We start from the raw sequence: 14,935 nt of genomic DNA, 5'->3' as shown, positions 1-14,935 counted from the left end.
GTGCGCCTGGGCGGCCTTGGGCCTGAGGGCGCGGTCTCGCGACTTCGCACCTTCGCTCCTCCTCCCCGCCTCCCCGCCGCCCCGCATTCTGGTCGTGGAGACCAGGTCTTCGGGCCCTGCGTGCGGACACCGCTGGGCACCATTGGCCCCGCGCCCTCCTGCGCGACCCCCGCTCGCCACTCGGGGCGGATGTCCTGTCACAGCGCCGAGGAACAGGTACTGGCAGTTTCCCAGAGTTCGCCCCGGGCCGAGCCTGCGTGCCGCCCTGTGCCCTCAGCCGGGTTTTTATCTGGTTTCCTGTGCGTTTTTGAATGGACTTCAGGGAGTAGGATTGCAGGCCCCACCTGAGGAGAGGCACACACGTGAGGGGAGGCACACACCTGAACGAGACTCACACCTGAGGCTGTGAGGGCAGGAAGTTCGTGGAGGAGACCGGGTGCTGCTGCTGTCTCAGTGCCCCACCGGCTCTTCAGCAGCACCCTTTTTCAAGTTTCAGGAGGCACCCCAGTAAAAGCTAGGAGGCTGCTCACAAAAATACTGAAAAGGGAAAGACGCCAGGTGACAAAGAGGCAGGGCCCTCCCCAACCGCGTGTGTGGGATCCTGCCCGCGGGGACCCTGTCCTAGCGGAGCAGCACGGAGGCCTCCACCGAGTGCGCAGACCCGGCCTGGGCCTCAGGGAGGTGGGCCGCCTGCCTCCGTCTGAAGGGCGCCTCCCTTCCTGTTCCCTTAGCGACTCTGTCGCCCTTTCCTGTTTCGCCCCCTCAGCGAGGGGACCGTGCTTAGATAAGGCTGGTGTCTCCCCGGGGCTCAGTGTCCTACCTCTCAGCCCCAGAGTCGCCGTGTCATCCCTTCGCGGGGTGGGTCCGTGGCCGCCGCATTCAATCTTCGGCGTCCGGGCTCAGGGCTCTTGTGATTTGAGCGCCAGCCTGCGAACCCATGGCGTAGGCACCTCGCTGCCCTCAGTCCAGGACACTGTCATCTTAAAAAGGGTGTCAGCTCAAATCAGAAACCGCTGGTTTCAGAGTCAAGAAACAGGAAAACCACCACAGCTTTGTGCTCAACCCCAAGAACATGACCCTTTTCTCTGACTTTTGATCATTCTCACTTGTGTTGCTTCTGTGCCTTGTCCATAGTTTCGAGTTTTACTTCTCGAAGTTTTGCTTACGTAAAAAGAGAATTTATGTAGAGCTGTATTTTTTAAATCAGGTTTTTTCTTATATTTCCATATTGATTTTTATCTTAGCCCTATAAGGTGACTATGGCAGTCTAATCTTTTCTTTTTATTCCACTAATGGAGGAGCTAGTTGAATTGTAAAGTTCATACTGCTAGGAAGTGGCAGAATACCAACTCAAATCTGTTTCTTTAGCTAAATTTTGAGCCTTTCTTTTGAGTCAGTAGTTCTAAGCCTTCCTGCATGTTAGTATCACCTGGGGAGTTTTTAAAGAAGAAGGTAAAAAGGGGTCAACTATATGGTGATGGAATGAAACTAGACTTTGGGTGATGAGCACACAATAGAGTATACAGATTTTGTATTATATAAAGTTGTACACCTGAAATTTATATAATGTCTTCAACCAATGTTATCCCAATAAATTTAATTTATAAAAGAAGAAATACTGATGCCTGCCTGGGCTTTACTTCCGGCCAATTAAATCCCAGTATCTGCAGGTGGACCTCAGTATGTTTTAAAAGCTCCCCAGGGATTCTAATATGTGTCCAGGGTTGAGAACTACCCTGTTTTCCTCCCTCTCTGTCAGGGCATAAGCAACTTTTCTTTTTAATCTTTATTGTTGAAAGTATTGCATAAGTCTCCCTTCCCCCCCCTATTGACCTCTTCCAGCCTGCTCATAGCAACTCTTTTTAAAAAAATGAAAGCAGATAAAGGAGAAGCCAGGGCTCCAGACCTGCCCAGCTGAGTCCTGCCCCTGCTTGCCTCCTGGGCACCTGAACATTTGTTCAGTCCGGGGTTGGATGTAAACTGGGGCACTTAGAGGTAGAGAACATGATTTGATGATAAGTTTTCAAAGGTTCTTCTTTTACTATTGAGGAAATGAGCCCACCAAAGGGATTCCAGAGTGAGTAGAGGAGCCTTTTTTGCCTCTGTACTGTAATTTGCAATTGGGTGGCTTACATCATGATACTCATGAGTGATTGTGATGATGGGTTGCCAAGGCTTTGTCAGAACAAAAATACCCAGACTCCCATTGGAGATCCTAAACCTGACTTGGGGAGGTCTTCCCCAGGGAGCAAATTTCCTTTGACTGCACACCATCCCTTCTTTCCTCTACCTCCTGGGACCTACCTCTTGGGATCCTGTTGGCACTGGGGTTAGAGTGAGGCTGTGTTTATGACATGATGCAGGTGAGCTTGGGGATTGCTGACTCTTTAGGCAATTAATTGGATCTACGTATAAATCTCATTTTTCATCTCAGACAGTGCTTAAGAAAGTCACATAATTTCTCAGATATCAAATGCTTTAAAATGTTAGTCATCTGCACACTCCATTTGCAGAGGATTTTCAGTCCTGTGTTCATATATTTGAAGATATTTTATATTTACCTCATAGTCCAACTTTTTCATAAATTATTTATGGAAATTAGCTCACTAAATTAAACTAGTCTAGCCTGAAAAAAAAAGCAAGTAGTGCATTTTTTTTTTAAATTAAGAGTATGAGCAACTAACTACACCATGATGATACTTGAAATATGGGTGGGAAATAGTATAAGCCTCAAAAATATGTGTATAAATAAACAGAAGATATAAAGAAACAGACTTTTAGGTTAATATGCAAAAAGGATCCAGGCAGTCTACCAGGATAAGATAGAATATGCCCTCATTAGCCAGGCAGTATCATCTATAAGGATTTCTTTAGGGTTGAGGAACCAAATAGTCACCCTTTTTGATGTTCAGCCTCACTCTTGTCAGTGAAGGATTCTGTCTGCCTGGACAAGTATCCCCATGGGCTCCGTCAGGGAATAAGGAATCTCAACTTGCCTCTCTAGTCAAGAGCCATAGAAACCCCCTCAATAACAAACGAATAAGCCTAGAGCTTATATCAAAGGATAGGAAGTTTTTTAAATATCTTAGGGAAAATAAGTTTTGTTATTCACTAATTTTGATTTAAGAAGCTATCAGTTTTAAAATGAGACCACATCATGTATCTAATGAGAAATCTGATTTCTGTTTTGGGACAGCTATAGAAGAGGCCAAGTAAATATCTTAGTGTGATCTGTGTATCTCCCAGAGAGTTCTGAAAGTCAAGCCTTGAGTTCTACTATCACTTTGCTTAAGTCTCCAGTGTGTTAAATTCCAAAGTTGATGCTGGTTTATAAAGGTTTAGTTTCATTGATATTATTATTTCCATGGAAAGTTTATCACTTTTCCTCTGTTTAAAAGTGGTGATATTGATGCATAAATAACTATGATTTTATTGATTTAAAAGACAATATGAAATAACTGTAAAGTAACTAGAATTTATATGTATAAAAGCCAAGCAACTGGAACGACTGGAACAACTGGAATGACTGCTTGCTGTGACAGGCACTGTGGCTGGCCAACTGACTCGATAAGGGGTGGGGCTGCCTGGCCAACCTCCTGCGGCCCTCCCCCTGGCTGACCCAGCCCCCGATTGGCCCCCCACCCTGATCGGGGGCAGGGCCGGCCTGGCTGACCTCCTGTGGCCCCTCCCCTTGGCCAGCTGGCCCCGATTGGCCCTTGGGATGGGCTGGCCGGACCCCACCCATGCACGAATTCATACACCAGGCCTCTAGTATTTATATAAATTTAAAACTAACTTCCATAATTTACTGGATAATTAAAGCTTAATTGCAGAGGTCAGAAATCTTAAAGATTGTCTAACCATCTATTACCCTCATTTTACAAATGAGAAAGTCACTCTGTGTAATTTTGAAATTCTGACTTTTCCCCCCATCTGCAGTGTTGTGATTATTTACATCTTATAGATTATATATATAAAAGGCTAATATGCAAAGTGTCCCTTGGGAGTTCCACTGGGAGACCAGGAGTTCACTCACTCGCTATGATGTACTCTGACCACCAGGAGGTGGTGCGGAGCTAAGGAAGGCCCTGGCCAGCAGCTGGCGAAAGAAGGCCCCAGCTGGCAGCTGGAAGACCCTGATTGGCCCTGATTGCCGACCAGGCCTAGGGACCCTACCTGTGCACAAATTTCTTGCACCAGGCCTCTAGTTTTAAAATAAAATAATAAGATTGAGACTGGCCCCTGCTAGTTTAATGGTTCTTTAAATCACTTAACTTTTGAGCATTTGTACAGGTTGTAAACCTAGTACTTTGCATTACAGCCAGGATGAAAATGAAAGGAATGGCAATTTTAGAAGAAATAAGTGTGTACACATGTATACACATGCATACAAATCTATATGCACAACTATCCTTTCTACTTGATTACATGAGCATTACTTCTGTTTGTTTGCCATAACAAATGGCAATGCACAATAGATCTCAGCAGAGTTGTTTTTAACACCAAGTCTGTTCTTCTGATTAGCCCTTCCCTCCCTGCCCTCACTATCTATGCACCCCTCTCTCTATTTTGAAGATAATCATTCAGAGGAGGGAGAAGACGCAAGGCTGTAGGTGTCTTGCATAGTTGTATGCAGCTAGCACTGAGCCACTTTGTTTGCTGTGTCCGTGTCACCATGTGCAGGCAACCATTTGGGCCACTTAAAACCATTAAGACCTTTATTTCTGACTTACATTAGGCAAGATAACTCTAACCCAAGTAGAAACTAGATTTACTGTTATTTTCTCTTATAAGTAAGATTCTTAAGGCCTGAAATTCTCAGAAGTATCTTCTAATGGGTTCTTTGTTTTATTTTCCCCATTTACTAGAAATCATCAGAAACTTGATATCTGCATTACTTCTTTTAAAAGTGTACATATATTTGATTAGATTTCAAATGATCTAAGATGATCTCCACATTTTAATAATTATATTGTCCTGGAAGAGTCATCGACTGTATCTACAAAACAGTCTATTTCTGTATGTGAACCAGAGCATGTCACAAATGTTAGATATTTTCTTTGAAAATAATGAAGAATCTAAGGTTTAAATGTTGGAGGATCTGAGAAAAATGGAGACATAGAAGGAACTGTGAAGTCAGAAAGAGCTGGTCTGAGTACTGTTAACCTTGTTCTAGCTGTGTGTCTCAGCGAGCCACCTCACATCTTGAGCCGATATAACATTTATATTTCCTATCTTTGAGGATTAAGTGAGGTCCTGGGCCCACAGTATCTAATAGATACTGTTAGATACTGGCTTCTCAGTTAGACATTCAGTAATGGTAGTGATTGTTTGTGCTGTTCTTAATAGGAAGATTCTTTTCTCACTATCATCATCCACAGTAGGAAGTGTGACTCTGGGCAGGCTCTGAAGACCTGGAGAGAGAGGGCATTCCAGGTAGAGGTAAGGAATATATGCAAAGTGGAAGGCATAGAATTTCATGTTTCATTTTTCCTCCCACAGAATTGCTAAAATTGGAATGAATATGGTTGGTGGTTAGAAAAAGTTGAACTTGTGTTCCAAGGAATTCTTTTCCTTTTCTTCAGTTACCCCAGCTTCCCCTGTAAACCTAGAAAACAGGAAATATCAGAAACATCTTTTTTCCCCTTTCCATCTTTCTTTCTTAATACTGACACAGCCTTAGGTAGGCAGTCTGATTTTGAGATCCATATTTGATTCTTCAGGCACAGCGATGTTTGATTCTGGAGTGCTCGCCTATAGTCCAGAACCTTCTATTGACAACAGTGATTACAACCTGACAAGCAGGCAGTGTCCTGGGCATTTGAGCTCACTCTGACTCATCTCCCTCTGTTGGTGGTCTTTGTAAGCTAGGGACCTAGGGACTTACCCAAGTTTCACACACCTGACCTTGCTCTGTAATTTTATTAAAGAACAGACTTATTTCAAAAGCACTACAGCTCTGAGGAGACAACAGGATGTGTAGCTCCAGACTCTTCCTCAGCTGAAGTGCAGTGAGTGCAGTCCTTGTGCACAGCCTCCACTGGCTTAAGGAGAAGAGTTCCCACGTCGGGAAACTGTCCATTTCCGTTAAGTCAGAGGAATGTTCTCAGGTCCACTAACCACTTTTTCTGTCCTCTCTTGCAGGGAAGCTCCCTTGGAGGCCGAGGCTGAGGTGCGTGCAGATGCCGCCTGGACATCTGTCTGATCCACGTTAACATTTGAGGAGTCACAGAATGCGGTATGTTCATGCAGATGGGGCCTTGCACTTACTTTAGGATCATAAAGGTTACCTGAAACAAGTAGAAATCAGAATGCTGGATGCCTAATGTTGAATTAGGCCAATTGAGAAAGGGTTCTTTTCTACCAGTATTTCTTGTGTTTGATATTTAGATGCTTCAGTTTTACTTTATTGTTCAGTTTATTAAATATGCACATTAAGCTGATACATCAGCTATGACTTATTCTTATATCTTTACGCTGATAAGAACATTGTATGTAATCTAAATGTTTCAGAAAAACAAGTCAAGCTGAGGGCCTTAATCCCAAATTATATTTCTACACAGTGTTTTCAACTTCTTTTTTTATTCCTGATATTTATATGGCTCCTTGTGAATTTCAGACACTTCCATTCAGATTATTTAATTGGGGCCTCATAAAAACTCTAAAAACTAAGTGGTGGGTAGTACCAAAGGAGCCTTTGTGTATAACCCCTGCATCCGGCATCTCCTTTGTCCATCAGATGGAGCCTGTGACAAACTCAGAGTGTAGAGAGGCAAAAGTGATATTTTTTGAAATCTGTTATTCTTTGTAAAATTCCTCTTTTCTAAAGATTTATTCATAGAGAGGCAAATTGTTAATAATGTTTAGCATGCATTATGTGTTTACTTTGAGTCAGGACCACTTTGTGTGAGTTCCTACTCATTAACTTTTTCAGTCCTCACTGTACCCTCAAAAAGGAACTTAAGAAAAAGTAATCTCATAGCATGAGGCTTAAAAGACTAAAATTTTATTTCAGTATATATTATGAATTACCAAGAATTCAGTTCCAAATCTTACACTTTCATTCACTTATTCAGATATTAATTCAGCATATGAAGTACCTACTGTTTAAGCTAGACAATATTGATAGGCAAGTGGATTGGACATAGCCCATGATTTTGAGGTGTGCACCCTTTAGTAAAAGAATCTATACTTACATTGAGTGCTAGATATATAGTATAAAAAGCACTATAACAAATTTGCTTTAAAATATCTCATTATTAGCCATTTGTACAGTGACCATTATTCTTGATGCCTACCGTTGAGTATTTCAAGATCCACAATAAATAAAGATTGTATTATGTTCATTATACTTACCACAGAGTGTACTGTACCAGCACTTCTGGCCCCCACCCTACCCAACTTATGAAAAGGAGGGTTGTTGTTGTTTGACTTCCTGAATATTTCTGGAAATGAATAGCCTACTACCCAGCAAATCAACCCATTCCATTATTTTGTGTTAATGGTTGAAATGTTATTCGTAATATTTTTGATATGAGATTATGATTTCATATTATATGCCAATTGTTCCTAACTTTAGCCTCTGGAGAGATTAAAAATGAGATCAATTCAACTCAGCCTAATTCAAGGGATATATTTTAAGAATCTGCTAGGGTCAGAAACTTGTAGCTGCTAAGGGTTAATTTCTTTTTCATAGAGGAGCATTTCAAATATTTGATGGTAGTTATCATGTTTTCCTAAATATATAAGTGAAATAACTTACCCTATTTAAGGTAATTAAACTGCTACCATACTAAGCCTGATAAATTTCTATAAAGCAATAAATTTGACTTCAGTTTTTTAAAAATATATTTTATTGATTTTTTACAGAGAGGAAGGGAGAGGGATAGAGAGTTAGAAACATCGATGAGAGAGAAACATTGATCAGCTGCCTCCTGCACACCTCCTACTGGGGATGTGCCTGAAACCAAGGCACATGCCCTTGACCGGAATCGAACCTAGGACCTTTCAGTCCGCAGGCTGATGCTCTATCCACTGAGCCAAACTGGTTAGGGCTTGACCTCAGTTTTTGATAACACTCATGGGCTAGTTGAAGAGTTTTTCCCAATTGACCATGAAGACAGAGATGTCCTCCCACCTTTGTGCAGATTACCAATGATTGTGTTAAAATGCAAACAAGTCACTTGCCCCAAACTATTAGTAATTGTGACATGAGAAGCCTTGCTGTGGTATGTGATTTTGGTATAAAAGATAAACCTGAAATAATAATGGGGGAACCTAGGCTATCTGTCCTGGATCTGCCAGTTTCAGCAAGCCACTCAATTTCATTAGACTTTAGCTAATTCACCTATAAAATGAAGGTTATAGTAATCTGTGCAGTGGCTCTCACTCCAAATTGTAGGTTGGAATCTTGTGTTTGGTGGCCTGGCTCTAGATTACATAGCTCTGAGGCCACTCAGGTCGTGGGAATATTCCTTTCACACATGCAGCAAACATGTGGTCACAATCATGCATGCTTCTGTGGTAGAACTATGTCCTATAAGGCTGACACTTCTCCTAAGGTAGGAAACATTATCATTCCCATATCAAGGAGGAGAAAGCTGGAAAAGAAGGTTGTGGGACATGTGTGTTACATGCCGTTGAGTTGGCTGTGACTCCTGCTGACCCTATGAATGAGTGATGTCCACAGTGTCCTGTCCTCACAGCCCTGCTCAGCTCCTGCAGACTCATGCCTGTGGCTTCTTTTATGGAGTCAATCCATGTCGTATTTGGTCTCCCTCTTTTCTTGCTGCCTTCTATTTTTCCAGCATTAATGTCTTTTCTAAAGAACTCTGCCTTCTCATGATTTGCCCGAAGTAGGACAGTTTCAGTTTATCATTTTTGCCTCCAGAGATGTTTCAGGACTAATTTACTCTAGAATGCACTTGTTTGTCCTTGTGGTGGTCCAGGGTGTTCATAAAGCTCTCCTCCAACAACATATTGGAAAGGAATCACTATTTTTCCAACAGTTTTCTTCACTGTCAGATTTTCACATCCATACTCAGTAATTGGGAAGATGAGGGTGTGGATGGTCTTGGTCTTTAACCCCTAGAGTGCCGGGGAGCGCGATTGCGCTCCTCCTGTCTGTCGCCTAAAGTGCCGGGAGCACTATCACGCTCCTCCTGCAGTGTCCGGTTCTAAGTCTGCTTTTATTAGTGATGATGATATTGCTAAATATGTCAATTCTTGCTGTGAAGATGATGGTTTTGTGGAAGATATTGAATATGTAACTTCATTTATTTGTGATTCATAATTTTTTTCCTAAACAGCTGTAAAATCAGCAAAAATGCCTTGGCAATTTTAGCATAGTTCCTAGGATATTGGTTGGCACTCAAAGGGTTAATGACACATCTGTGCTCTTGGTGATCTTTCCCAGTTCTTTCATTGCTGCCCTTCTGTACACAAGGTCAAAGTGAAGAGGCAGAGACAGGGTTGAAGTCACCTGATTCTTAGCTGCCCACCTCTGGACTGCTCTGGGGGGTGGGATGGGGTAAAAGATTCACCTACTCCTAACTCTGAACTGCAAGTAGTTTCTGGAACATTTGGTTATCTTAGAGGTAAATATTTATTAACAGGGCAACTTTGATATGCAAAACTATAGAAACAACAAGAACACATTAATCCATAAACATGTGAACTGCACATGAGCATGCGTGTTGCATGCTTGACATCCTTCTTTTCTAAGAATGCCTTCTCTTTTAGTTCATATGTGTTCAGTTGTTCATTAATATTGTCTTTTTAAATTTTGTGAATGATTATATTTATTATTTCTTTATTTTCTCCTTCCTTGATGCTTATCCTTACTACTTCTTGCATCTTATCTATTTCAAATTCCATAAAATTTAGCACATCATTGGTAAATTTTGTTTCATTGACCTCTTAATTTGTATTCTTGCCTTTTTGCTACATGCTGGTCTCTGCTTCTTTAAACATTGTAAGTACATCCAGTAAACAATAGATGCTTACTTAATCTTCACAGTTTATATTCCCTGATTAGAAGAAGTGAGTGGAAAAAAAAAATCAGTGCCTAGAGTCCAGTGTCTGCCAATTTGAGGATATAAATAAAAAACCCTCATAAACATACATCAGCTAAAGGGACGTACAATAAAGGCTTTTACTCAGCTCAAAACTAACCAGCTAATAAACTTGGAGGTACAATTAAATGGGTGGGAAAAGCAACCTGGCCATAGAGCAAGGTGCCAGTAGAAGTTTGAGGAAGAGACTTATTGCCTCCCTCCCTGACCTGCTCTGCCCTTCCTTCCCTCCCTCCCTTCATCCTCTCCTTCCACCTCTCTTTTCCTCTCTCTCCTGCTGCTGCTTCTGTGTTCAGTGCTCAATCAGGACAATAATATGTGAGTTTTGATATGGAAGAAACATTATTTTCCTCTGCACTCTAGACTATAGTCCAATTCAGTAATAGTCCTAAAATATAGGAAAAGTAAATGCTCTTAGCCTTAACATCTCAACCATAGAACAAAGGGAATTAATTTGTCATCTGTGCCCAGACCAGAAACGCTTAGTGGGACTTACAGTCACAACTGTCAAGATATGAAGAAATATTAAATGACTGAGAGGCCTGAAAACAAAGGTGCACTCTGGAGATGGCTTCCTTTATCTTAACAATCATTTTTAAGCGGCTGGGGTCAAAGATGACAGCTGAGATGATCCAGAGCTGTCTCCTTCAGCTGATGCCTAAGTCACAGTGATTCTGGGATTGAGGGATAGGCAACTCAGAGATGCCCTCTGGGGAACCATGTACCTCCCTGAAGTGGTGGGCACAGCCCCTAGCTTCCCAAGGCAGCGTAAGGAGTCACTTGTGACAAGAGCAGGCCAACGGGACATGTGATGAGATTAGAATGAGAATGGGAGAGATATCCTCTGGCATTAGTAAGGTCCTATGTGGTGGCATATGTTTTCCTTCTGCACAACTTGGCTCTCTACCTCAAGGTGGCATTTGTCCCTTAAATTTCCCTCACCATTCTTAAGTGTTTTCTTTTCCATGAAACTCAGCTATTAAAATACAGTCATAAAAAACATTTCATCTGACTGAAGGTTGGGACCTCATACATCCTATATAATAAAAGCGTAGTATACAAATTGTCCCCTCGACCGAAGTTGTTCCAGGAGTTTGACCAGGGGGCGGGCTTGCCAGGGGAAGGGAGGGAGGCCCCAGTGCTGGCATGGGGCTAGGGAAGGGAGGGAGTACTCAGCTGGCAGCCGGCAGCTGCTAGGGACCCTAGTTAGAATATAAAGTATCAATTACACTGAGTGGTCAGATTATTATGACCACCCCATCAGTACTTCGTTGGGCCACCTTTTGCCTTCAATACTGTGGTGATTCTTTTTGGCATTGAGTCCACGAGATGTTGAAAGATGAGGCGAGGAATCTGACACCATGCCTGATGAATAGGACTGTCCAGTTCTGTGAGATTTGATGGTTGTGGAACTAGCTGCTTCATGGCTCTTTTAACTTCGTTCCACTAATGCTCAACTGGATTAAGATCTGGTGATTGTGGGGGCCATCTAAGCAAGGTAAAGTCTTCCTCATGTTCATGAAATCACTCCTGCACAATATGAGCACTGTGGCATGGCGCATTGTCTTGTTGGCAGAAGCCATCTCCATTGGGATATGCCATCAACATGATAGGATGAACTTGATCAGCAACCATGCTTAGGTATGTTGTGCTATTCATACGTTGTTCCACACGAATTAAAGGGCCCAAATCATTCCAGGAAAACATGCCCCAAACCATAACACTGCCCACCAGCTTGAAGGGTTGCACTCATGTCTGTGGGGTGCAAGCTTTCATGCTGTTTATGCCCAATTCTCATTCTGCCAACTGCATGATGCAACTGGAAACGTGATTCATCGGACCACATGTCTTTTTTCCAATGCTCGACTGTCCAGTCCTTGTGTTCCTATGCGAATGGAGACGTTTTATCTTGGTAACTGCAGATAGCAAAGGTGTTCGAACAGGCCTTCGGCTTCCATATCCCATATGATGCAGTGTATGGCTAATTTGCCTACAAACGTCAGGTGGTCATAATAATCTGGCCACTCAGTGTATTTAACCTATTGAAAGTATCTTCTACATGGCATTAAGGAATTATTGCTAATTTTTTAGGTATGTAAATAGTGTCACGGCTCTCTAAAAACAAAGTTCTTATAATTTAGAGGTGCATACTGAAAGATTTCTAGATAAAATGATATGACTTCTGGACTTACCTTCAAAATAATGTAGAAGTAATGGTTAAATGATGGTACAGATGAAATTACATTGGCCAAATGTAACTGATTGATGGGTAAATGGGATTTGTTATACTCTTCTGTCTACTTTTATATTTGTTTAAAGTTTTTCACATTAGAATGTCTTAATGAATGGGAAGTTGCATAACATAGTAACTGAAGAGGCACCTCTAGTCCCAGACTTGCTGGAATAACCCAACCTCTTACCTCTGAAAACTGGGATAAAGTTCCTCTCTGTGCCTCAGTTTCCTGATGTGTAAATGTGGATGATAAGTTAGGACGCCACAAGGCCATTGTGGAGATGGCATACGTTGTCATGTGAACCACCAGGAGTGCCTCAGGAGTTGCAGAGCCCGACACCGTCACTCTCACTCGTTAACTTATAGAGGTGGAATTTTGCATTCATTCTCCACTTGGAATTTCTTATATTAGCAATTGCTTGTAGAAAAATATTTTAATGTTGTATATGAAAGGCGTTTTGGAATTAATAGTTACCTTTTCTATTTTAAAGTTAAAAACAGAATTGATTTAATAATTAGTGACTTCTTGTGACTTGTAACATTGAATATATTTCTAAAGATATTTAAAGAAATGCTATAGAGTAGACTTTTATAACTTCCTAGGAATATATTTGATTTTTTCCTTCAGAACAGTATAGCTTAATGGAGTAGACAGATTAGCCACAACACTGACTGCATCTTGAGTATTTAATTGCTTTCTTTCTTTTTCTGTTGCAAAGGGTAAATAATTGCATTTTTCTATAGAGACACTATTGAATAGCCATTTATATTCTACCCTTGTATAACATTTGAGAGATGGTAACTTTATAGTTTCATAATTAATCCTACAGTGATCTCTTTTTCACATTATTTAAATCCTAATTCATAACTGTTCTAAGGAATCAATATTGAGAATTTGGACAAATCTATTTTCTAAAGAATCCAGTTTTGCTGATAAACAAAATAAAGGTTTTAGAAATATGGAAGTATATAGAACAGTGGATATTCATTATTTTCTCCATTCTTGCCATCTTTTCTCTATGTGAGATCTTTTTTTTCATTCCCTCCAATTTGGGATTTCATGTATAACCTGTGGGAATCCAGTCATCATTTCAATTGGTGAAAGGTGACTAAAGTGGTTTCCACGTGGTTTATGTTTGAGCAACTGTGTTGGAGAGATTACTACCACCTAAGGAGGGATAAGGAAGTGAGGAAAGACCAAGTATCCTGAGAAGTTCATCAAGATGAGATCAGGGCAGACCGAACAGTGAATGCTTGATGCCATTAGCCAGTGCTGAAGAGCTCCCAGGAAGGGGTGTTCATTTGATGGGCAGAGCTGGGAGGGTTTCCTTGAAGGATATGGATTAAACAGGCTTGAGCGTCTGATATGGAGGAAAGAAACAGTCATGAAGAAGAGGCAAAAAAGGAAAAATACAAAATGGAAGTAGTGTCCATTGCATACATCTGTAGAGAGATAAGATTCAAAGAACTGTCAGTCCAAGGTGTTTGTTTATACATAAAATATATCTTTTTTCCCCTATGTCGCTGTGGTATGCTTTTGGAGTTCTGTGAGACTATGGTTGTAAGGAGACTTTAAATATATATATATGCGCAAAGTGACACTATTAAAGACATCCTATACTGCAATTTTATAGCCAGTGTTAATGTTTACTGTGTATTTTAAATATATATTTTAATCATACTAGACCTTTCTCAGACTACTCCCATTAGTCTTAGAAATTACATCAAGCCCAGATCTCCTAGAAACATAAACAATCACAATTTGGAATTGCTGAAAGTAAAAGCTAATGGTTTTCACATGTTAACATTGATTAAAATACTCCTTTCCCTGATTCTCCTAAAATTTTTGGGAGAAAATTCAGTTTACTTTGTAATTAAATTACAACATTTGAGCACTTTGAATATATGTTTTTCTCCCTGCCTCCCTTCCATTTTCTTTCATGCAAATATATGACATGTGTAGAGTCATTTCTCTACACTCATTTCATAATTACTTGGTGAGTGTTCCAAGAGGTCTCTATACCATATTTTTTATTTTAATCGAGAGGCAAAAGGTCTAAAATAACCAAAAAGAACATGAATACCAACTTTCACTAAGAAATACTCTTGAAAAACAGAACTTTCCATAACTCCCACACCTCTCGATATTCACAGAGGTTGTCTTTCCCCGTGTTTTCTCTTGTTAAAACCCAATTTGCTCCTTAGTAATCTTTCAAACTTGCAGCAAAGTGGAGGGTTTGGTGCTGCCTCTGCCGCAGCTCCCAGAGCACTGAGCCTGAATGTGCCCTCGCTTGCTCCTGGGGCAGGTCATGTTTGTTGTGAGCCCTGATCAGACTCTGGGCAGCTTCCCGCCTCCTCTAGAAACTGGTTCTGGGTCTGATGTGCCAGGAAAGGGACTGAGCCTTAAAAGGTCACTTTCAGGGGAAATGGAAACTTTTCCAAATGAGAACTTGAGTCTTCCTGGCATGGCACATGTAAATATCTACACAATAACGTAGCCCCACATTTTGTAGGAACATAATAGGAACTGGAGGGTCTATATAGCAGTCTACTTCCCATGTCCTCTGTTGTCCCAAACACTTTATTGATTAGTTGCCATCGGTACATGTATTTTAATCCTATGTGACAT

The 14,935-nt window shown here is 41.2% G+C and overlaps 1 protein-coding gene across 1 annotated transcript in view; it reads left to right on the top strand.

The window, feature by feature from the left end:
* The window catches only part of MYT1L (myelin transcription factor 1 like), a 298,509-nt gene that overhangs the window by 35,368 nt on the left and 248,206 nt on the right, over nucleotides 1–14,935 (top strand). The window contains exon 3 of the mRNA XM_015561792.1: nucleotides 6,145–6,238. The gene's annotated coding sequence lies outside the window, so the exon portion shown is untranslated. The remainder of the gene's footprint in view (nucleotides 1–6,144; nucleotides 6,239–14,935) is intronic.

The sequence above is a fragment of the Myotis davidii genome, unplaced genomic scaffold (assembly GCF_000327345.1).
Source record: "Myotis davidii unplaced genomic scaffold, ASM32734v1 scaffold1395, whole genome shotgun sequence".
In the NCBI taxonomy this organism is placed as follows: Eukaryota; Metazoa; Chordata; class Mammalia; order Chiroptera; family Vespertilionidae; genus Myotis; species Myotis davidii.
The sequence above is the reverse complement of the archived record's forward strand: the minus strand, read 5'-3'. Positions and strand labels throughout refer to the sequence as shown.